Here is a 23,391-nt window from a genome sequence, read left to right on the forward strand (position 1 = left end):
GCTATGCTTCTTTAAAGTAGTTATAGCCCCTTAGTACCGCTCTCAGTAGTTATGCCCCCCTTAATGCCCCCTCACGGTAGTTATGCCCATTCATAGTTTGCATGCCTCCTTAGTGCCACCTCACAGCATGTATGCCCCCTTAGTGCCCCCTCACAGTAGTTACTCCCCTGTAGTCTGGCCACACATTAGTTATGTCCCCACAGTTTAGGTATGCTGCCTTAGTGCCCTCTCACAGCAGTTCTTCCTGCCTTATTGCCCCCTCACAGTAGTTATGCCCCCATAGTGCCTATCACATTAGTTATTCCCAATTAGTGCCCCCTCACATTACTTATGCCCTTTGGTGCCTGCTCACATTGATTATGCCCTCACACAATATTAATGCCCCTTTAGTACCCCCTTACAATAGTGTAGTGCGCCAATAGTAAAGCCCTTTTTAAAAAAGCACTACCCACCTAGCCATGCTTCCCTGAATATTGGAGCACATTCCTACCTGATCTTCTGCTTTCCAACAACGTCACCGCAGCGAGCCTGCTGCTGACAAATGCAAAGGCCAGGACATGGTGAACCAGGGAGCTGACAGTTCATTTGTAAAGTAATTTGTTGAGCCACAAAGTTAACTGATGGAAGATGGGGAAGTAGCCGTTAGTGGCAGTGGTACTGCTGGTACTTCTGATTCCAACCCATGTCCACATCAGAACCACCAAGAGTTAAGTGATCAAGAAGACCTTTGTACCTTAAAGACTACGTATATAGATGGAGTTTCAAGTTTAACATGTTGTTTGCTTTGCTGGGCAATTAATTTTACATGTACCACCTGTTACTGATCTGTTAGTCATTGTTAAGATGCTTTCTCTTCAAGGAGAGGGGGAAATGTAGCGTATTCTGGACAATAATGTGTAAAGTTGCTGACTGCACATTATTACAATAGTATGTCTTATGAGCCAGTGTTCGGGTGCGGTTCAGTAAGTGTATTATTTACAGGTAGCTAGAATAAAGCATAATCATCCTGAAGTCTATACCCTGTAACCTGTGTCCATACACTACAATTACACAGTTATTATGGTCTGTTCATGTAAAGCATGGACTTGCCAGGTCATCCAAAACAAGAGGAGCACTTTACAGCCAATTGTATGTTGCTTCAATGAGGACTGTCAACCACGTGAAGGGGTTTTCCTCTTAGGTCTCATGCACATTGCTGTTGTTGGCCGGTGCCCATACTGTGGCCAGCAAACAGCGGGTCCGCAATATTTGGGCACTGGCCGTTTGTAACCGCATCACGGATCTGGAACCATTAACTTGATATGCAAAAATACACTCACCTAAAGAATTATTAGGAACACCATACTAATACGGTGTTGGACCCCCTCTTGCCTTCAGAACTGCCTTAATTCTACGTGGCATTGATTCAACAAGGTGCTGATAGCATTCTTTAGAAATGTTGGCCCATATTGATAGGATAGCATCTTCAAGTTGATGGAGATTTGAGGGATGCACATCCAGGGCACGAAGCTCCCGTTCCACCACATCCCAAAGATGCTCTATTGGGTTGAGATCTGGTGACTGTGGGGGCCATTTTAGTACAGTGAACTCATTGCCATGTTCAAGAAACCAATTTGAAATGATTCGAGCTTTGTGACATGGTGCATTATCCTGCTGGAAGTAGCCATCAGAGGATGGGTACATGGTGGTCATGAAGAGATGGGCATGGTCAGAAACAATGCTCAGGTAGCCCGTGGCATTTAAACGATGGCCAATTGGCACTAAGGGGCCTAAAGTGTGCCCAGAAAACATCCCCCACACCATTACACCACCACCACCAGCCTGCACAGTGGTAACAAGGCATGATGGATACATGTTCTCATTCTGTTTACGCCAAATTCGGACTCTACCATTTGAATGTCTCAACAGAAATCGAGACTCATCAGACCAGGCAATATTTTTCCAGTCTTCAACAGTCCAATTTTGGTGAGCTGGTGCAAATTGTAGCCTCTTTTTCCTATTTGTAGTGGAGATGAGTGGTAGCCGGTGGGGTCTTCTGCTGTTGTAGCCCACCTTTCTTTCCCATTCTGACATTCAGTTTGGAGTTCAGGAGATTGTCTTGTCCAAGACCACAACCCTACATGCATTGAAGCAACTGCCATGTGATTGGTTGACTAGATAATCGCATTAATGAGAAATAGAACAGGTGTTCCTAATAATTCTTTAGGTGAGTGTATATCATAGGTGGGGTCCCAACTCTGTGAACAGAAGAATGGGTGTCCTGACCCTAGACCCACCTAGTGAGGCAACCGGATTGAATGGGGAAATGGCCATGTGTTTTGTAGTCTATGGGAGTTGAACAAACAGCTAGCTTGCATGCCACTTTTACTGGTGTTTGAGTTTTCCTGTGGTTCATAATAATTTTGTCCTAGCTTTAATGGAAATCAGCTCTACAAGCTTAGACGTCCTGGTGCACTTGTGGTGGCCTAGTGTTTCTGTCCAGCAGCCAAATTGAACAAACAGAGCTTTGGGGGCAATAAATTAGGATTATGTGACATGAAATGGGTATTCCCACCTTTAAAAAACAATGGCTATCCACAGGACATGGTATAAATGTGTGACAAAGGAGGGTCTCACCTCTGTGACCCACACCTATCTTCTAATAGAAGCAGGTTACAGAAGTAAAACCCACATCTATCACACATTTAAGGTGTGAAGATGCCAAATATGAGAATACCCCTTTAAGCCATTGACACTGCTATAATTTTAAGCCAAACCTTTAATTCTTCTGGAGTCTAAAAATCTACATTTCTGCAGGTTCACTATATTTAAAAAATTGTGTCTGTACACAAGTTCCTTAATTGATTAGGACCATTCAACATGAAAGAGAGAACAATGTTCTCCATAGTTCTTTTTAATTTGTGGTACCCGTCTGGCAGTGGATATCCAGGACACTTAGGGCGGACAGCACTATTACAGAGCTGACAAGACGTCCAGCACCCACAGTGGTGATAAAATGGCCATCAGTTGGTCACAATGCAAACACAGCTCGTATTGGATTGACCTTTTGCAAAGAGTAATGGATGTTTTAAGCGTTCTCTCTGCTGTACATCTGGTCTTTCAGAGTAGATATCTATTGGTAATCAAGACAGATCACTCTTATTATTTGCTACTGGAAGGATCAATATAAACCTACAAAATAATATTTCCAGATCACTGTTTTGTCAGTGTGACTTTTGTGAGAGTAACGAAGGTATGGAAATAATACTAGAAAAAAAATTTGATGGAAGGTAGAAAACCTCCAACCCTGACCCATGAAGTCTATTGGTTGTCAAGCCAAAGAGTGCTCTTATCGTTCTTGGAAGGATCGGCTCGGTATCTTTTAATTGGTTTCAGATTGGGAATCAATGCTTTGGGCTACATCCAGTCCAGTAGCATTGGAACTTGTGAGGATTGTTTGGATTGTTAAGTTGACTTAAGATACATCTTGGTTGTTTAGAAGAGTCAGTGTTCAGCCACTTCATGCTGAAGGTGCAATGGTAGTTAAAAAGCTCCAAAAGGACCGGTCAAAAATATAATGTGTATTGGTAGCTCCTGACCCAGAAGCTCAACTCTCAGTCCTTTTTAATTGACCTGAAGATAAGATACTGTGAGAAATGTCTGGCAGTGGCTTTTTTCCTCTGTCCACACTGAAATTGCATACACGCTCGGCCAAACCAAGCACATATGTGTATGAAGGAGTCAGGAGAGATAGCTGTCGGCTAAGCAAGAGTTCAGAAGAATGGTTAAGTCACCCGAAGGTGACGTGCGACACCAGCGCTGGAATAGCAGAGCCCACCTGCTGCCACCTTCTACGTCTGGGATTAGTTGGTTAGTATTGATAAGAGGAGGAAATGGAAGGGGCGGGTAGCGGGACCGGAGCGAGAAAAAAAAAATATATATAGTAGAGAAGTAAGCAGCCTGATACGCTGGCCTGTTTATATTGAATTGAGGGAGAAGGCAAGTTCAAGCAGGAAAAAATCTCAGTGTGCAGTGTACAATGCGATATATAATTTGTACCTGGTAAGATCCTGCCTGATGACGGTCTGTATTGTATCCTCTCCGGTTTGTTTCTTTCTTTTAAAATTCAATGGGTGTGCTGTGATGAGTCCGTCCTGTGTGCTCACCTTCTAGCACAAACGCTGCCCCGGCCGGAAGCAAGCGTGGTGCGAGGGAGCTGGTTGTTGCCGTCGTCCTGGAGACTGCTGCGGTGACGTCACCTGTATAGGTACTGTAGCCGTCGTAGGACAAAAACCTCCAACGCGTTTCGGAGCCTATCGGGCTCCTTCGTCAGGGATGGTTAGTGCAATGTCCATGCAGGTTTAAGTAATCTATCCGGTCTCCATGGTGACGGGAATCGGCTTGTAAAGGGCAGATATATAAGGCGGAGGACACTGTGTTCATTGCTAAATCGTGCTTGGAGGTGTGTTTTATTAAATGTATCCCACTAAAGGGTGCCTATAGCAAGAGTTCAGCCTACAGTTATTGAAGGTATATGGGCACCTTTATGCTTTATGAAGAATCCCCAATGGGCCCAGCCTCAGACATAATAACGAACTCTAAATTTAAGTTCACATGTCGAGGATTTGCCTATAGGTTTTACTAGAGCAGAAATCCGAGGCTGGCACAAGGATTAGCCTTATTGTCATTCAATCAGGCTATGAAGATGCAGAATCTGCAATGTCCTCAATATACTTGTAGATGTTGTAGGGAAAAATCCATGTGGGCTAACAAAGATTACAGGCAATTATACATGGACATGTTCTGTAGAGATGGAAGGTGGGACCTCAGAATCATCTGTGGTGGGTCCAAGAACCCCAGTTGTAAACTGAAGGCATGAAGACACCAGATAGTGCTATATACAGAAGTATGTGCAAAAGCATCTATTCTAGGGATCTTGGTCCACCATGGGGATATGGAGAGGAGATCCATTTGACAGTCTGGATATTAACAGGTCCATGTGCATGTAAATATCCAGGTAATTACAGTATGCATTAGTGGATTTTCATTGCCTTCTATGTAAAGAACCTCAATAATTATAACACAAAACGACAGTATTTCCCATCAAAATGGCACATTCATTGTAATTCATAGAACATTTTAGCCCCTTTAAGACCAGGCCAATTGTAATTTTTGTTTTTTCGTCTTTCCATCCCTCCCTTCCAAGAGCCATATCATTGTTACTTTGTTCACATTGCCATATGAGGGTGTATTTTAATGGAATCATTTAATTAACCATATATTGTATTGGAAAATGGAAACAACATTATTTGTGGGGTGGAATAAAAAAAACACCCAAAATTCTGCGATAGTTTTGGGGTTTTGGGAATACTTTATTCTGCACATCAGTACGGTGATGTCAATACCAAATTTATGTGATTTTTATTTCGTTTTACTAGTTAAAAAAAAAAAAACTTTGAAAAAAAAATGTTTTCTTTGCATCCTCATAATCTGACAGCCATAACTGTTTTATATTTCCATCCACAGAGGTTTTTGAGGGCTTTTTTTTTTTTTGTGAGGCGAGCTGTACCATTTTGTACCATTTTGGGGTATAGACTTATTGATCACTTTTTATTTATTATTATTTATTTCTTTTTGGGTGGTGAGGGTGATCAAAAACACAAAATCATCATTTTTTTAAATCTTTTTTCCTGTCACCGCCAGATCTCTGAGAAGTTCTGACTGACGTTCTTCAGTATCTCCTGCATGATGTTCTTTTATTTTGGTTTCGACATCTCTTCTCCCTCTTCCAGCTGTCATCTATTAGCAGTGATTGCCTCCCTTTATATATCCTCCCATACTGCCTCACTTTGCGGTTTATACTACTTCCTGGATTGTGTTCACTGCTAGATGCTACTACTGCTGGTTTGTCAGATAAGTCTATTTCTGTATTTGTGTTTTCCTGTTGGTTTGATTCTAGGTGACCCTGACTCCCTCCGTATTTAGTGTAGGGAGCCGGTGGTCGTGTCCCCTCACTATTATAGGGTTTGCAGGTGTCACTCAGTCTAGGTACGTGGACATGCAACTTTTTATCATAAAGATCTTTGCATGGGCTGAGCAGTCAGGGAGAGCACTAGGGCTAGAATACTATTGCAGCCTATGGGATTTTAAAAGTCTTTCTATTAAGCTCTGTTGCTTGACTTCAATGAGAGCAGCACTCTCTTAACTACAAGGTTGACGGTGCTTTGTAGTTCCGGCGCCAACTTCCGGAGTTATACCTGACCAGCTGATCATTGGTGTTGGATGCCCACAGATCAGCTAGTGATTCCCTATTCTGAAAATAGGCTATCATTTATTAAGGGCTGGACACCTTTAAAATAGTTTTCTATGTAATCCCTACCAAAATGTTTTAATTTATTTTTAAATCTGAGTCTAGTTTTCCATTTATGATGACACAGTGCCAGATTCAATATACAAAAGGATATTCATTGACTTAAGTTATTAGGGCCTCTGTTGGGTTCAGCAGAGGTGTCGGCTATTTTGACAAAAATTTACTGCATGTGTGATGGAATCTGTGACAGATGCCCAGTCCATTATTTTTTCATTTTCTGGAATATCCTCTTATCTCTTGCATGCCATATTGTCACACTCTCCAATACTCTCCTCTTCAGTGTTGCCAAATATCTGCAGTTCCAGTATTAGTGACTGTCCAGACTGCTTTTGCAATTGTAGTGCAGTTTCCCTACATCGCAGCTATCCAGCCAAGTTTTCTGCAATCAAGTTCTGACAAAGACCACATAATCAGTATAAGTGACAGTGACTGTTCAGACTGCACTTGTGGTTTTGGTGCATTTTCTGTGCCTAGTGCCACTGGTGCTTACACTAGTGTTCCTGACCTCAGTAGATCAGCTGCCAGCTATCCTGGGACTATGCCAAGAGGTAGTGGTCTGGTTGCCAGATCCCTGCACAGATCCCAGGCCAGATCCCTGTACAGGGGTTAAAGGGTGAATACCAGGGGAGCGCCGGAATAATAGCCAAAGCGGTTAGTGGCACAGTGATCCGTGACAATGATGCTGAGATCAGGGCTCTGTGCAGGCCATATGATTACTTCAGAGACTCCTTCTTCTTTACACTGAAGATAGTTCTTAATGACATTGGCTGTATGTTTAGGGTCATTGTCCTGCTGCAGAATACATTTGGAGCTCATCAGATGCTTCCAGGCTATTTAAGGGCTACTTACCCAAGGAGAGTGATGGAGTGCTGTGTCAAATGACATGACCTCCACAATCAACCAATCTTAATCCAACTGAGTTGGAACGCAGAGTGAAGAAAAAAACACCAAAAAATGCTGATCACCTTTTGGAACTCCTTCAAGACTATTGGAAAACCATTCCTGGTGACTAACCCATGAAGCTGATTGAGAGAATATCAAGCGTGTGCAAAGCTGTCATCATAGCAAAAGGGGGGCTACTGAAGAATCTAAAATGTAAAACATATTCTGGTTTGTTTAACACTTTTCTGTTTACTACTTACTCACCTACCGTATTTTTCGTCCTATAAGGGCTTGTTCACATCACTGTTATGTATTCCGTTATGGCTTTCCGTTATAACATGGTTATAATTGAAAATAACGGAATCCATAAGACAGAAATCAAAGTGTAAACCTTTAGAGGCATTCCGTTTTGATCCGTCATAATAGAAGTATATGGGCAAGCATAACGGACCCGTCTGGTTTCTGTTATGCTGAACGGAAAACAAATTTCTGTCGACAGTAAGCGGTAAGTACAGAGCCCGGAGAGCGCTGCATTCACTGCTTCTGGGTTCTCCGGTACTAATGAGCGCTTCCATAATGTAAGCGCTCATTAGTATTTGCTATTTTCAGGGGGGGGAAAAAGTGCGTCTTATGGGGCAAAAAATACGATACTTACTTACTAATTACTTACATGTGTTCCTTCATCGTTTCGAAGAAAAAGCAGATGTGAATGTACGCTAACATATACATATCGTCATAGCATATATTATACATATCATCACATCAGGTCATATATATTAGATGTGACTTGCATCATTCATGCTGACAAATCAGATTTCATTCGAGAACATTTTGATCTATGACGATATTCCTAAACTCCTATCTGTTGAAAACTATCTCATCATAATCTTCTCGTCAAAATCTATTGAGCACACAGGACACAAAGACACAGCATCTCAGCTACCATCTTACATTTGGTTGATGTATCACATTTGTTGTGAATGTAATTATGTTGCTTGGGCAGTCTAGTCTAATTGATTCTGTGGTGCGGAGTTACATTTATTTTATGGCAAGATTGTTTTTCCTTCTTCCGAATATCTCGGTTCAGGGATTTGGGGGTTTTGCTTGTTAGAAAATAACATAGTAAATATTATTGTTGCCACAACTAGCAGTTTCAATTACACTGCACATTATAATGGTACATTATACTTTATAATGATACATTATTCTTAATGGCTGCTTCATCCCATAAAAACGTCATGGAAATGGTTTTCCATCATCCACTCTGTATACTCAGGCTTGCTTTATTATATGTATGATCTTGGGGTACCTTCATACATAGAATAAATACATTGGGAAAAGCATCTTCATTTTATTTTTCACATAAATAGAATCTACATTCTTTTAAATTTATTTACAAATGTTTCAAATTTTCTTTTTTTTAGAATTTCCTAATTTACCAAAATAGAAAAACAAATATTGTTGCAGATCACATTCCTAATTTTGGGAATTTTATGTTTTTGAAGAAAACAGAAAGTTTAAGAAATGTCCCATGAATCATACAGTACTGTGAAAAAGTAAGGATATGCAATGTAAATTTAGATTTTTATTGATTTGTGGTCTTAATATTTCATTTTCTTTCAAATACTATATATTTATTACCTTAAAGGGAACCTGTCACCGGGATTTTGTGTATAGAGCTGAGGACATGGGTTGCTAGATGGCCGCTAGCACATCCGCAATATCCAGTCCCCATAGCTCTGTGTGCTTTTATTCTAGAAAAAAAACTATTTGATGCATATGCAAATTAACCTGAGATGTGTCCTGTATGTGAGATGAGTCAGGGACAGGACTCATCTCAGGTTAATTTGCATATGTATCAAATCGTTAGTTGCTATGACGCCGTACGCTCCTGCAATGCCAGTCCGGTATCTCAAGGACCGTGTTCCACGGACGTCTGCATGAGGCTTAAGGAGTTCTCTCCCCACAGAGAGATCGTACCCCCCAAATCATAACTGAACGCAAAACACACACACAAAAAAAAATAAAGCAAAAACACCATAAATACCCATGGAGACAGTGGCACCCTATGGTATCCATTTAACAGATACAGATAAAATACTGCTATATCATGCTACAAAAATATGGCAACTCCATCATATAACAACCGAACGGAGGCCAATAGGACCTTTATCTGGTGAATCGGGGCCTATAATTTTATTTAATGTATGCTTTGAGACTTTTCCCAGTACATATGGTGAACATAGTGTGAAAGGATCCTAATGCCACCCAATCGGTATACTAAGAAAATCAAGCTGCATCCTGTGTAGTTGACTTTACATACGAGTGGGTACCAAGTATGGGTTTGAGTAAGCAAGTTTCAGGTGCCATTGGGACCAGCGGTTGGAGCTTTATTAAAGGGGTTATCCCATGATTAATTTAAAATCTGAAAATGAGACATCATATAGTGCATGTCAACCTCTTTATAACAAAGCCAGAACCAGCCCTGTTGTCATGCTTCGGTGTGGGAGGGAAACACCACACCGAGCATAGGAGGAAAGGGGGGTACAGGGAATCAGGCCTGAGAACTAGGGAAGGAAAATGGACACCTCCTAGTGAAAACCCTAACCAAAATCCTGATTGACTACCAGTATGAACAGACCCCAAAGGTAGGTGAGTTCATATGCAGGAATACCTAGAGTCCTATCTAGCCCTATAGGAACCTGGTACTAATAGCAGGGACAACACTACCTGTTCCTCCAAAAGGAAGGACGAACAGGAGTCTTCTACAGGCCTAATACAAACAATAGGGAAATGCAACACACAGAACCCAAACAAAATACAAAATTCAAAGGAAAGACTTAAAGAGGACCTTTCACCGATTATTACACTGTGAACTAAGTATACAGACATGGAGAGCGGCGCCCGGGGATCTCACTGCACTTACTATTATCCCCGGGCGCCGCTCCGTTCTCCCGCTATGCCCTCCGGTATCTCCGCTCACTAAGTTATGGTAGGCGGAGTCTGCCTATGTTCTTCTGTAGCGCTGGCCAATCGCATTGCAGAGCTCACAGCCTGGGAGAAAATAACCTCCCAGGCTGTGAGCTCTGCGCTGCGATTGGCCTGCGCTAGAGCAGAACAAGGGCAGACTCCGCCTACTATAACTTAGTGACTGAAATCTCTGCCTACTATAACTTAGTGAGCGGAGATACCGGAGGGCATAGCATGAGAACGGAGCGGCGCCCAGGGATAATAGTAAGTGCAGTGAGATCCCCAGGTGCCGCTCTACATGTCTGTATACTTAGTTCATATTGTAATAATCGGTGAAAGGTCCTCTATAGCTTCAAATGAGCAATGGAAGCACCAGGAACTCCGCTGAGATCCAACCACAATCTATCCAAAGGTCCAAACATAAGCTATAAACCGCACAGCATTGTGGGAGAAGCAACTATAAATAGAGAAGGTTAATCCCTTAGGGACACAGCCTTATTTCACCTTAACCGCTCCAGGACTGCATAACGCACGGATGTGTCCTGGAGGCGGTCGATTCATTCCTCCTGGACGCATCCGTGCGTCATCTCGCGAGAAACGAGATTTCCTGTGAACGCGCGCACACAGGCGCGCGCGTTCACAGGATCGGCCGGTAAGAGACTGGATCTAAAGCCTGCCAGCGGCGATCATTCGCTGGCAGGCTGTAGATTCGATTTTTTTAACCCCTAACAGGTATATTAGACGCTGTTTTGATAACAGCGTCTAATATACCTGCTACCTGGTCCTCTGGTGGTCCCTTTTGCTTGGATCGACCACCAGAGGACACAGGTAGCTCTGTAAAGTAGCACCAACCACCACTACACTACACCCCCCCTGTCACTTATTAACCCCTTATGAACCCCTGATCACCCCATATAGACTCCCTGATCACCCCCCTGTCATTGATCACCCCCCTGTAAGGCTCCATTCAGATGTCCGTATGTGTTTTACGGATCCACGCATCCATGGATCGGATCCGCAAAACACATACGGACGTCTGAATGGAGCCTTACCAGGGGGGTGATCAATGACAGCGGGGTGATCATCCCATATACACTCCCTGATCACCCCCTGTCATTGATCACCCCCCTGTAAGGCTCCATTCAGACGCCGTATGTGTTTTACGGATCCACGCATCCATGGATCGTATCCGCTAAACACATACGGACGTCTGAATGGAGCCTTACAGGGGGGTGATCAATGACAGGGTGGTGATCACCCCATATAGACTCCCCCGTATGGCTCCATTCAGACATTTTTTTGGCACAAGTTAGCGGAAATTGATTATTATATTTTTTTCTTACAAAGTCTCATATTCCACTAACTTGTGTCAAAAAATAAAATCGCACATGAACTCACCATACCCCTCACGGAATCCAAATGCGTAAAATGTTTTAGACATTTATATTCCAGACTTCTTCTCACGCATTTGGGTCCCTAAAATGCCAGGGCAGTATAAATACCCCACATGTGACCCCATTTCGGAAAGAAGACACCCCAAGGTATTCCGTGAGGGGCATATTGAGTCCATGAAAGATTTAAATTTTTGTCCCAAGTTAGCGGAAAGGGAGACTTTGTGAGAAAAACAAAAAAAAAACAATTTCCGCTAACTTGTGCAAAAAAATAAAAAATTCTATGAACTCGCCATGCCCCTCATTGAAATGTCTAAAAATGCCCTCCTAAAAGGAATTTGGGCCCCTTTGCGCATCTAGGCTGCAAAAAAGTGTCACACATGTGGTATGTGGTATGGTATGTGGGTGAGATAAATATCTTGTTCAAATGCCAACTTTGTATAAAAAAATGGGAAAAGTTGTCTTTTGCCGAGATATTTCTCTCACCCAGCATGGGTATATGTAAAATGACACCCCAAAACACATTCCCCAACTTGTACCACATGTGTGACACTTTTTTGCAGCCTAGGTGGGCAAAGGGGCCCACATTCCAAAGAGCACCTTTCGGATTTTACCGGCCATTTTTTACAGATTTTGATTTCAAACTACTTCGCACGCATTTGGGCCCCTAAAATGCCAGGGCAGTATAACTACCCCACAAGTGACCCCATTTTGGAAAGAAGACACCCCAAGGTATTCCGTGAGGGGCATATTGAGTCCATGAAAGATTTAAATTTTTGTCCCAAGTTAGCGGAAAGGGAGACTTTGTGAGAAAAAAAAAAAAAAAACAATTTCCGCTAACTTGTGCAAAAAAAATAAAAAATTCTATGAACTCGCCATGCCCCTCATTGAATACCTTGGGGTGTCTTCTTTCCAAAATGGGGTCACATGTGGGGTATTTATACTGCCCTGGCATTTTAGGGGCCCGAAAGCGTGAAAAGAAGTCTGGGATCCAAATGTCTAAAAATGCCCTCCTAAAAGGAATTTGGGCCCCTTTGCGCATCTAGGCTGCAAAAAAGTGTCACACATGTGGTATTGCCGTACTCAGGAGAAGTTCGGGAATGTGTTTTGGGGTGTCATTTTACATATACCCATGCTGGGTGAGATAAATATCTTGGCCAAATGCCAACTTTGTATAAAAAAAAATGGGAAAAGTTGTCTTTTGCCGAGATATTTCTCTCACCCAGCATGGGTATATGTAAAATGACACCCCAAAACACATTCCCCAACTTCTCCTGAGTATGGCGATACCAGATGTGTGACACTTTTTTGCAGCCTAGGTGGGTAAATGGGCCCACATTCCAAAGAGCACTTTTCGGATTTCACAGGGCATTTTTTACAGATTTGATTTCAAACTAATTCTCACGCATTTGGGTCCCTAAAATGCCAGGGCAGTATAACTACCCCACAAGTGACCCCATTTTGGAAAGAAGACACCCCAAGGTATTTCATGATGGGCATAGTGAGTTCACGGAAGTTTTTATTTTTTGTCACAAGTTAGTGGAATATGAGACTTTGTAAGGAAAAAAAAAAGAAATAAAAAGTCATCATTTTCCGTTAACTTGTGAGAAAAAATAAAAAGTTCTATGAACTCACTATGCCCATCAGCGAATACCTTAGGGTGTGTACTTTCCTAAATGGGGTTATTTGTGTTTTTTTTTTTACTGTCTGGGCATTGTAGAACCTCAGGAAACATGACAGGTCAGAGCTGCTTCAAAAAGCGGAAATTCACATTTTTGTACCATAGTTTGTAAACGCTATAACTTTTACCCAAACCATTTTTTTTTACCCAAACATTTTTTTTATCAAAGACATGTAGAACAATAAATTTAGTGAAAAATTTATATATGGATGTCGTTTTTTTTGAAGAATTTTACAACTGAAAGTGAAAAATGTCATTTTTTTGCAAAAATTTTGTTAAATTTTGATTAATAACAAAAAAGTTAAAATGTCAGCAGCAATGAAATACCACCAAATGAAAGCTCTATTAGTGAGAAGAAAAGGAGGTAAAATTCATTTGGGCCGAGCAATAAACAGTGAAAGTAGTGTAGTGCAGAAGTGTAAAAAGTGATCTGGTCATTAAGGGTGTTTAAGCTAGGGGGGCTGAAGTGGTTAAGGACCAGGCCATTTTTTCACTTTAACTGGTGATAACTTTAAAACACTTTGACTTATCCAGGCCATTCTGAGATTGTTTTTTCGTCACATATTGTACTTCATGACACTGGTAAAATGAAGTAAAAAAAATTTTTAGGGACCAGTTCAGGTCTGAAGTCACTTTGTGAGGCTCACATAATAGAAACCACCCAAAAATTACCCTATTCTAGAAACTACACCCCTCAAAGTATTCAAAACTGATTTTACAAACGTCGTTAACCCTTTAGGCCTTCCACAAGAGTTGATGGTAAATGGTGATAAAATTCCAGAATTTAGATTTTTGGGCAAATTTTAATCCATTTTTTCCAGTAACAAAGCAAGGGTTAAAAGCCAAACAAAATGCTATATTTCTTTAACAGATTCTGTAGTTTGCAGAAACACCTGTACGAGCACACAGTAGGGCGTAGAGGGAAAGGTGCGCCGTATGGTTTTTGGAAGCCAGATTTTGCTGGACTGGTGTTTTTGACACCATGTCCCATTTGAAGCCCCCCTGATGCACCCCTAGAGTAGAAACTCCATAAAAGTGACCCCATCTAAGAAACTACACCCCTCAAGGTATTCCAAACTGATTTTACAAACGTTGTTAACCCTTTAGGTGTTGCACAAGATTTAATGGAAAATAGAGATAAATTTAACTTTTTTGGCAGATTTTCCATTTTAATATTTTTTTTCCAGTTACAAAGCAAGGGTTAACAAAACAAAACTCATTATTTATGGCCCTGATTCTGTAGTTTACAGAAACACCCCATATGTGGTCGTAAACTGCTGTACGGGCACACGGCAGGGCGCAGAAGGAAAGGAATGCCATACGATTTTTTGAAGGCAGATTTTGCTGGACTGTTTTTTATTTGACATCATGTCCCATTTGAAGCCCCCCTGATGCACCCCTAGAGTAGAAACTCCAAAAAAGTGACCCAATTTTAGAAACTATGGGATAGGGTGGCAGTTTTGTTGGTACTAGTTTAGGGTACATATGATTTTTGGTTGCTCTATATTACACTTTTTGTGAGGCAAGGTAACAAGAAATAGCTTTTTTGGCACTGTTTTTTTTGTTATTTACAACATTCATCTGACAGGTTAGATCATGTGGTATTTTTATAGAGCAGGTTGTCACGGACGCGGTGATACAAAAATAAAAAAATTGTATACATATTAGGTAAGTTTTACACAATGATTTCATTTTTGAAACAAATAAAATCATGTTTTAGTGTCTCCATAGTTTGAGAGCCATAGTTTTTTCAGTTTTTGGGCGATTATCTTAGGTAGGGTCTATTTTTTTGTGGGATGAGATGACGGTTTGATTGGCACTATTTTGGAGTGCATATGACTTTTTGATCGCTTGCTATTACACTTTTTGTGACGTAAGATGACAAAAAATAGTTTTTTATTACACCGTTTTTATTTTTATTTTTTTACGGTGGTCACCTGAGGGGTTAGGTCATGTGATATTTTTATAGAGCCGGTCGATACAGACGCGGCGATACCTAATATGTATAAAAAAAAATTCATTTATGTAAGTTTTACACAATGATTTCATTTTTGAAACCAAAAAAATCATGTTTTAGTGTTTCCATAGTCTAAGAGCCATAGTTTTTTAAATTTTTGGGTGATTATCTTGGGTAGGGTATGATTTTTGCGGGATGAGATGACGGTTTGATTGGTACTATTTTGGCGTACATGCAACTTTTTTGATCGCTTTTATTACCTTTTTTGGGAAGTAAGGTGGGCAAAATTTCAATTTCCTCATAGTTTTAATTTTTTTTATTTTTATGGGGTTCACTGTGCGGGGAAAGTAACATGACCGTTTTATAGATCAGGTCGTTGCGGACGCGGCGATACCTAATATGTGTAGCCTGACTATGAGCTGTGCGCTACGATTGGCCAGCGCTGCAGCAAGGGACACGCCTAATACAAAAATCTGTCCAATACAACAGAGGGAGCTGCAGACACCGGAGCCTATACCGGGTGAACGGATACTAGTAAGTGCAGGGGGACCCCTGGGTGCCACTCTGCCCACTGATATAGTTTTTAAACTAGTGAAAGGTCCTATTTAACAAAATTTTAATACAAAAATATTCTGATTTTAGGGGCTGATTTGAAAACTGTAGAATATTATTCATGGGATAACCCCTTTAAAGGGGTTGTCTCACTTCAGCAAATAGCATTTATCATGTAAAGAAAGTTACTATAAGCCACTTACTAATGTATTGTGATTGTTCATATTGCTTCCTTTGCTGGCTGGAATCAATTCTCCATCACGTTATGCACTGCTCATTTCCATGGTTACGACCACCCTCCAATCCATCAGCGGTGGTCGTTCTTGCACACTATTGTCTGCATCATAGGACACCGGCGAGCATGGACTGCCAGAGCTTACTTAGGGTGCACCAGTGTCACAATAGCTATACGAGCACATATATTTCTGTTCAAGTGACCCTGTGATTAGCACTAGGAATGAGCGAATCGACTTTAGATGAAACATCCTAAGTCGATTCGCATAATACTTTGAATACTGTACAGAGCGAGCGCTCCGTACAGTATTAGAATATATTGGCTCCTATGAACTAAAGTTATTACTTCGCAAAGTATCGCGAGACTTCGGGTAATAACTTCATAAATCAATTTCTACTGTAATAAACCCATTTCCCGAACTCGGGTTTGGTTCCATAGGAGTCAATACATTCTAATACTGTACAGAGTGCTCGCTCCGTAGAGTATTCAAAGGAAGTATTATGCGAATCGACTTCATCCCTAATTAGCACTAGTGCCTTGCAGCGCTAGGGTCCTGGGTTTGAATAAGTTAATTCGGACTTTTGATTGTGAGCCCCAATGGGAACAGGGAATGATGTGAGTAACGGCAGAGCCTGTACAGCGATGCAGAACATGCTGGAGCTATATAAATGACTAGAGATGAGCAACGTATTGAAAATTCGATTTGACTGCTTCACCGAATTAAAACAAAAAAAATTACTTCGTCACGAAGCGCATTTTTTTTTGTAAGTAGTGGGTGCAATGACAGGGAACGGCGATCGTGCCGCCACCATCATTGTACCCGTCAGATGCCGTGTTCATAGCTGATTGCGGCATATGACATTGATATTACAGTGTAAAATTAAAAAATTAAAAAAATTAATAAAATCATACTTACCTCATCCATTTAATCGAGAAGATCCTCCATCTTGATTGAAGATCTAGCGCAAAATCTCCCGCGGCCCGTGATGACATCATCACGTTGGCCCGGCATGGTGACATCATACGTCATGCACAGGATCTTCAATCAAGATGGTGGCCGCCGGCTCTTCACGCTCAAACGGATGAGGTAAGTATGATTTATTTTTTATTTTTACCGCCATTCAGGGAAAATCAATTCGTTACCACGAAGCATGAGGAAATTCGGCTTTGCGGCAACTCAAATTTTCCCTGAGATTTAGATCCAAGTCCACGTCGTGGACTATAAATGACTGTAATAATAATGCTTTGTAGATAAATTGGCCAAGCGTGCTTCTCTCCGGACCCAGGGGGGCCACCAATGTAACTTTCCTTTTTATCCCTTAATCTCCTTCCTAAAATGACTCCTAGTAAGTAAATAATAATCATAATGATGCCGCTAAAAACTCTTTCCGTATTAACATCTCCTTGTGACAGGGCAGCGAAGGGCCATTAGGAAAATGAGATGGGAAGAAAATTATCCTATTTTATTTAACGAAAGGAACGCTTTAACCCCTCCCCTGCTGGAGGGCTTAGAAAACAATCTTAATAAAAGGCATCGTTCTAACGTCACCCGCCAGATGAGTCTATGCAGAAGTTCTGGACTCGGCACTTAACGAAGATGTTTATTCCAGTAATCACAAAGAAAAACAGATCTGATAATCTGTCAGGATTAATACTGGCTGAAATGTAACTAAAATCTGCTTGATTAAACCCTAAATGAAATTGCATGTAATTTCTTTGTAATCTGTCTGAAGACTATCCATGCAGAGTAGGACGCGGCCTTCTTATGTAGGGGCGCTTGTCTTTGATATGCCGGTTAAGCAGGTCACCCTCTGTGTAACGGAGCCTCATTAGGCCTGGTGGTCAACTGACAATATATGACCATCGCTATACAGTATGTCGTCATACCGGTGTCTTCAGAATGAAGCAAGCTTATATCAGTTCATTCTCTGCATCCAGGACACCAAAACTTGAAGAACCATGAGAAGCTTGGAAAATGGTCCAATCCCCAGTTATACATTTTCTACATTTGTACATAATTGTCTAACCTTTAATTGATGTACTCCCAGGTCTTTAGCAATCTCTTTCCCGGGTGCAAAACGCCTTGGCTACAACTTTTCCCTTTTTACATGCCCTATGAGATTAGGAGAGTGCCCCTTCTGACGCCTCCATTACCTCTTTTAGCCACAGCAGAGAGATGCTAACAAATATGTTCCCTGATAGGTTTGAAGTCATGTATACCATCCTGACATATGTGGCTCCAGTCGTCCAGTGTTACTGCTGATGGTGCTTCTTCCTAGAAATTAAGGACTAAATTGACAACTGGGTGATACCAGTTAGGGGTGTGGATAAAACTGTGATAGGGAATGTGTGATGACACTGTTATGGGGGATCTGTGGATGACACACTGTTATGGGGGATCTGTGGATGACACACTGTTATGGGGGATCTGTGGATGACACACTGTTATGGGGGATCTGTGGATGACACACTGTTATGGGGGATCTGTGGATGACACACTGTTATGGGGCTCTGTGGAGGACACTGTTATGGGGGCTCTGTGGAGGACACTGTTATGGGGGCTCTGTGGAGGACACTGTTATGGGGGCTCTGTGGAGGACACTGTTATGGGGGCTCTGTGGAGGACACTGTTATGGGGGCTCTGTGGAGGACACTGTTATGGGGGCTCTGTGGAGGACACTGTTATGGGGGCTCTGTGGAGGACACTGTTATGGGGGCTCTGTGGAGGACACTGTTATGGGGGCTCTGTGGAGGACACTGTTATGGGGGCTCTGTGGAGGACACTGTTATGGGGGCTCTGTGGGTGACACTGTTATGGGGGCTCTGTGGGTGACACTGTTATGGGGGCTCTGTGGGTGACACTGTTATGGGGGATCTGTGGATGACACACTGTTATGGGGGGATCTGTGGATGACACACTGTTATGGGGGGTTCTGTGGATGACACACTGTTATGGGGGGATCTGTGGATGACACACTGTTATGGGGGGATCTGTGGATGACACACTGTTATGGGGGGTTCTGTGGATGACACACTGTTATGGGGGGTCTGTGGATGACACAATGTTATGGGGGGTTCTGTGGATGACACACTGTTATGGGGGATCTGTGGATGTCACACTGTTATGGGGGATCTGTGGATGACACACTATGATGGGGGATCTGTGAATGACACACTATGATGGGGGATCTGTGAATGACACACTATGATGGGGGATCTGTGAATGACACACTATGATGGGGTCAGGGCCGGCTCCAGGTTCATGTGGGCCCTTGGGCGATAAAGTCTCAGTGGGCCCCCTTATATAGTGATAACTCTTTGAGTACAGACAAAGTATTCGATATCACCTGCAGTCCTATGTAAAACCACAAATAACACAGTGATGGCTACCTGAGTACAGAAATGTAGTAGTGTTACTTGCAGTTCGATGTAAAACCACAGATAACACTAGTTCTGATAATGTGGTAGTATTACCTGCAGTCCTATGTAAAACCACAGATAACACTAGTGTAGATCATGCAGTAGTGTTACCTACGTCCATAATGTGCCTCCCTTTGCCTCTCCCACGGGACTCCATGCTGGTGGCGCTGCCTCTTCTTCCTTTTTCTTGCCCCGCACAGAACGTCTCGATGCAGCTGCGTCAAGATATAGGAACACTGTGGGCATGGTGATGGTGACACACACAGGGAGAGACAGACACACACATACAGGGACAGACACTTCTACGATGGTAAGATCGTCACAGCACCTGCTGTGTATGGGGTAGGCTCACCGCCACAGTCCGCTCTATCCATTGTCTCAGCACCGCATAGTGAGTGGGGCTGCCACATTATGTATATACATGTACAGTGGTGTATCTTGGTTTTGTGCTGCCCTAGGCGAGACTAAACTCGGGCACCCCCCTAATATAAATTTGACCCACCCCTTCCTGTCACGGCCAAACCCCTTCCTCTGTAAACCCCACCCATTCCTCTTTAGGCTCCACCCTTTCCTGTTTTGCATAACAATATTAAGAAATTTATCGCGATAACGATATATATTTTGCAATAAATACCCGTTTAAAAGAAAAAAACACAAGGGGACGTTATACTGTATGGGGCAACCTCAAGGAGACGTTATACTGTATGGGGGCAGCCTCAACGAGACGTTATACTGTATGGGGCAGCCTCAAGGAGATGTTATACTGTATGGGGGAAGCCTCAAGGAGACGTTATACTGTATGGGGGAGCCTCAACGAGACGTTATACTGTATGGGGCAGCCTCAAGGAGATGTTATACTGTATTGGGGCAGCCTCAACGAGACGTTATACTGTATGGGGGCAGCCTCAACGAGACTATATACTGTATGGGGGCAGCCTCAAGGAGACGATATACTGTATGGGGGGCGGGGGCAGCCACAAGGAGACATTATACATACTGTATGGGGGGCAGACATAAGGAGACGTTATACTGTATGGGGGGCGGGGACGGGGGCAGCCACAACGAGACACTAAACTGTATGGGGGCTGCCACAAGCAAATAGTGCACTCTGCACTGTGTCATAAATAAATGTGGTATGTGTGTCAGACTGTCTATGGTGGCACTGGCCTCTCCTTGAGGCTGCCCCATACAGTCTGTATGGGGCAGCCTCAAGGAGAGTCCAGGGCCACCATAGACAATCTGACACACATACCACATTTATTTATGACACAGTGCAGAGTGCACTATTTGCTTGTGGCAGCCCCCATACAGTTTAGTGTCTCCTTGTGACTGCCCCAATAAATAAAGGTGGTATGTATGTCAGACTGTCTATGGTGGCCCTGGCCTCTCCTTGAGGCTGCCCCATACAGTCTGTATGGGGCAGCCTCAAGGAGAGGCCAGGGCCACCATAGACAGTCTAACATCATACCACCTTTATTTATGAGTCCTCACTGTGCACAGTGCACTATTTGCTTTTTAACTCTCTCGTCTGACTCACTCCTGTTTGTTCCTCTGCCTGGACCTGGTCCTGGACACTCCTCGCAGGGTAGGCCGGGAGTCAGGCAAAGTGGCCAACTCTGTTCTATGACGGACGGACGGTGTCGGTGTGTGAGGAGGGAGCCGGTCTGGACAGACCTTTCCCGGCTGGCTGTGGCTGCCGCTTGTGTTGTGAATATTTCTGACCCACTGCGCATGAGCAAAAAAGACGACTCGGCGCAGGCGCAGTAGGAGCCGGGATTTTCTGCTACCTCCGGCTCCTACTGCGCTTGCGCCGAGCCGTCTTCTTCGTGCATACGCAGTGGGCCGGAATATTCTGCTACAGGGGAATCCTCCGCGCCTGCGCCGACAAACCCCCAGCAGACCCAATCAGGAGCCGAGGGGAGAGACGCACCTCCCACGTCACTACTAGAAGTGACGTGGGTAGCAAGGCCGGGTAGGTGAAAATTCCGGAAACACCTGGGGTCGGGAGGAGGAAGTAAGTCACTCCTTCACTATGCGGCGCCGGCGATGCTGCCGCTCGCAGCGGCATAGTGAAGGATCGGATCGGCAAGCATCGGACAAAGCAAGGGGAAAAAAAATTGGCGTATTTGTGTACGTTAACTAACTAGGCAAACAAGGCATTTTGCCGCCCCATTGGCAAGTGCCGCCCCAGGCAAATGCCTTGTTTGCCTCGTGATAGATACGCCTCTGTACATGTATATGGATGAGGAAAAGAAATGCACAGCAAGCAGTAAAGCAAATTTTCCTAAAGGCTCAGTCAGCAGCATGTCCAGCCTCAGTCAGCAGTGAGTGAGTCTGTCATTACTGATAACTTCCGTGATAAGTTGTCAGTAACTCACTGCTGACTGAGGCTGGACATGCTGCTGACTGAGCCTTTAGGAATATTTGCTTTACTGCTTGCTGTGCATTTCTCATCCATATACATTACATTAGATGTGGTAGCCTGAGGTTAGGTATACTGGGGGGTCTACACCATGCATTAGCCCTGCAGCCACCCCCTCATGTTACTGGTGTGTGGTGTCAGTGGTCACACGTCACAGGACTCACATCTCACACTGACTGATGCCCTGGGTGAAGAATAGGGAATGGGAAGTCACTGTGTCTGACCTATAATGTACTGCATGTAATACAATCTGGTAATGTCGATATTAAAGAAACTCTTACAAGTCAGCTCCATCTTAGGAACCACAACTGAAGGAACGATTCTTGGATCTGTCCATATAACAGGGACTGTAGATCAGAGTTTGTGATGTAAACCACATTTCCTGTCACAGTATGCACGGGTGTACTGTACCAGGAGTCCTGGTTTCTTCGGCGCTCGGCTGTGTCTTCAGCTGCGCTCCCGCTGCTGATCAGCTCCGCCCCTGCTGTGATCACGGGCTTGTTCCTCCAGTCCTCTTCCGATCTGCTGGAGATCCTATGATATGGCAGCGCAGCAGCAGCATAAAGTTAAAGTACTGTACGTCAAAATGTTTATAGGGGCCGGGGAAACGAGTGGGCCCCCTAAGGAACAGTGGGCCCCGCCACTTGCCCGGGTATGCCGGGTGCTAACGCCGGCCCTGGATGGGGTATCTGTGAATGACACACTATGATGGGGTATCTGTGAATGACACACTATGATGGGGTATCTGTGAATGACACACTATGATGGGGTATCTGTGAATGACACACTATGATGGGGTATCTGTGAATGACACACTATGATGGGGTATCTGTGAATGACACACTATGATGGGGTATCTGTGAATGACACACTATGATGGGGTATCTGTGGATAACACACAGTTATGGGGGATCTGTGGATGACACAGGTATGGAGGATCCAGGGCCGTCTTTAATATTGATTGGACCCTGGGCAAAAATGTACTTGGGCCCCCTGGATCCCGCCTTCCCACACCTTAGCAGGCAATCGCGCCCTCCACCCCAACACACACACAAAAAATCCACACCCCTGGTAGAGTCCAGTGAATGACTGTAAATACTTCCAGTTCTGAAGACTCCAGCGGCTCAGGATCAGTGCTCTGGGCAGCTGGGCTCAGGCTGGAAGTGGGCACCGCTCTGCAGTAAGGAGACAAGGGCTTAGCTCACCCTAGTGTTACAGTGCACCCCAGCACCCCACAGTATGCAGTATAGCACCCTATAGTATACAGCAACCCACAGTATGAAGTATAGCACCCTATAGTATACAGCAGCAAACAGTATTCAGTATAGCACCCCACACTATACAGTACCCCTCAGTATATAGTAGAGTAGTATTTAGCACCCCACAGTATACAGCACCCCACAGTATACAACACCTCACAGTATACAGTAGAGCAGTATAGCACCTTACCGTATACAGCACCCCAAACTACAAACCGGATTCCAAAAAAGTTGGGACACTAAACAAATTGTGAATAAAAACTGAATGCAATG

The sequence above is a fragment of the Bufo gargarizans genome, chromosome 1 (assembly GCF_014858855.1).
Source record: "Bufo gargarizans isolate SCDJY-AF-19 chromosome 1, ASM1485885v1, whole genome shotgun sequence".
NCBI lineage: Eukaryota > Metazoa > Chordata > Amphibia > Anura > Bufonidae > Bufo > Bufo gargarizans.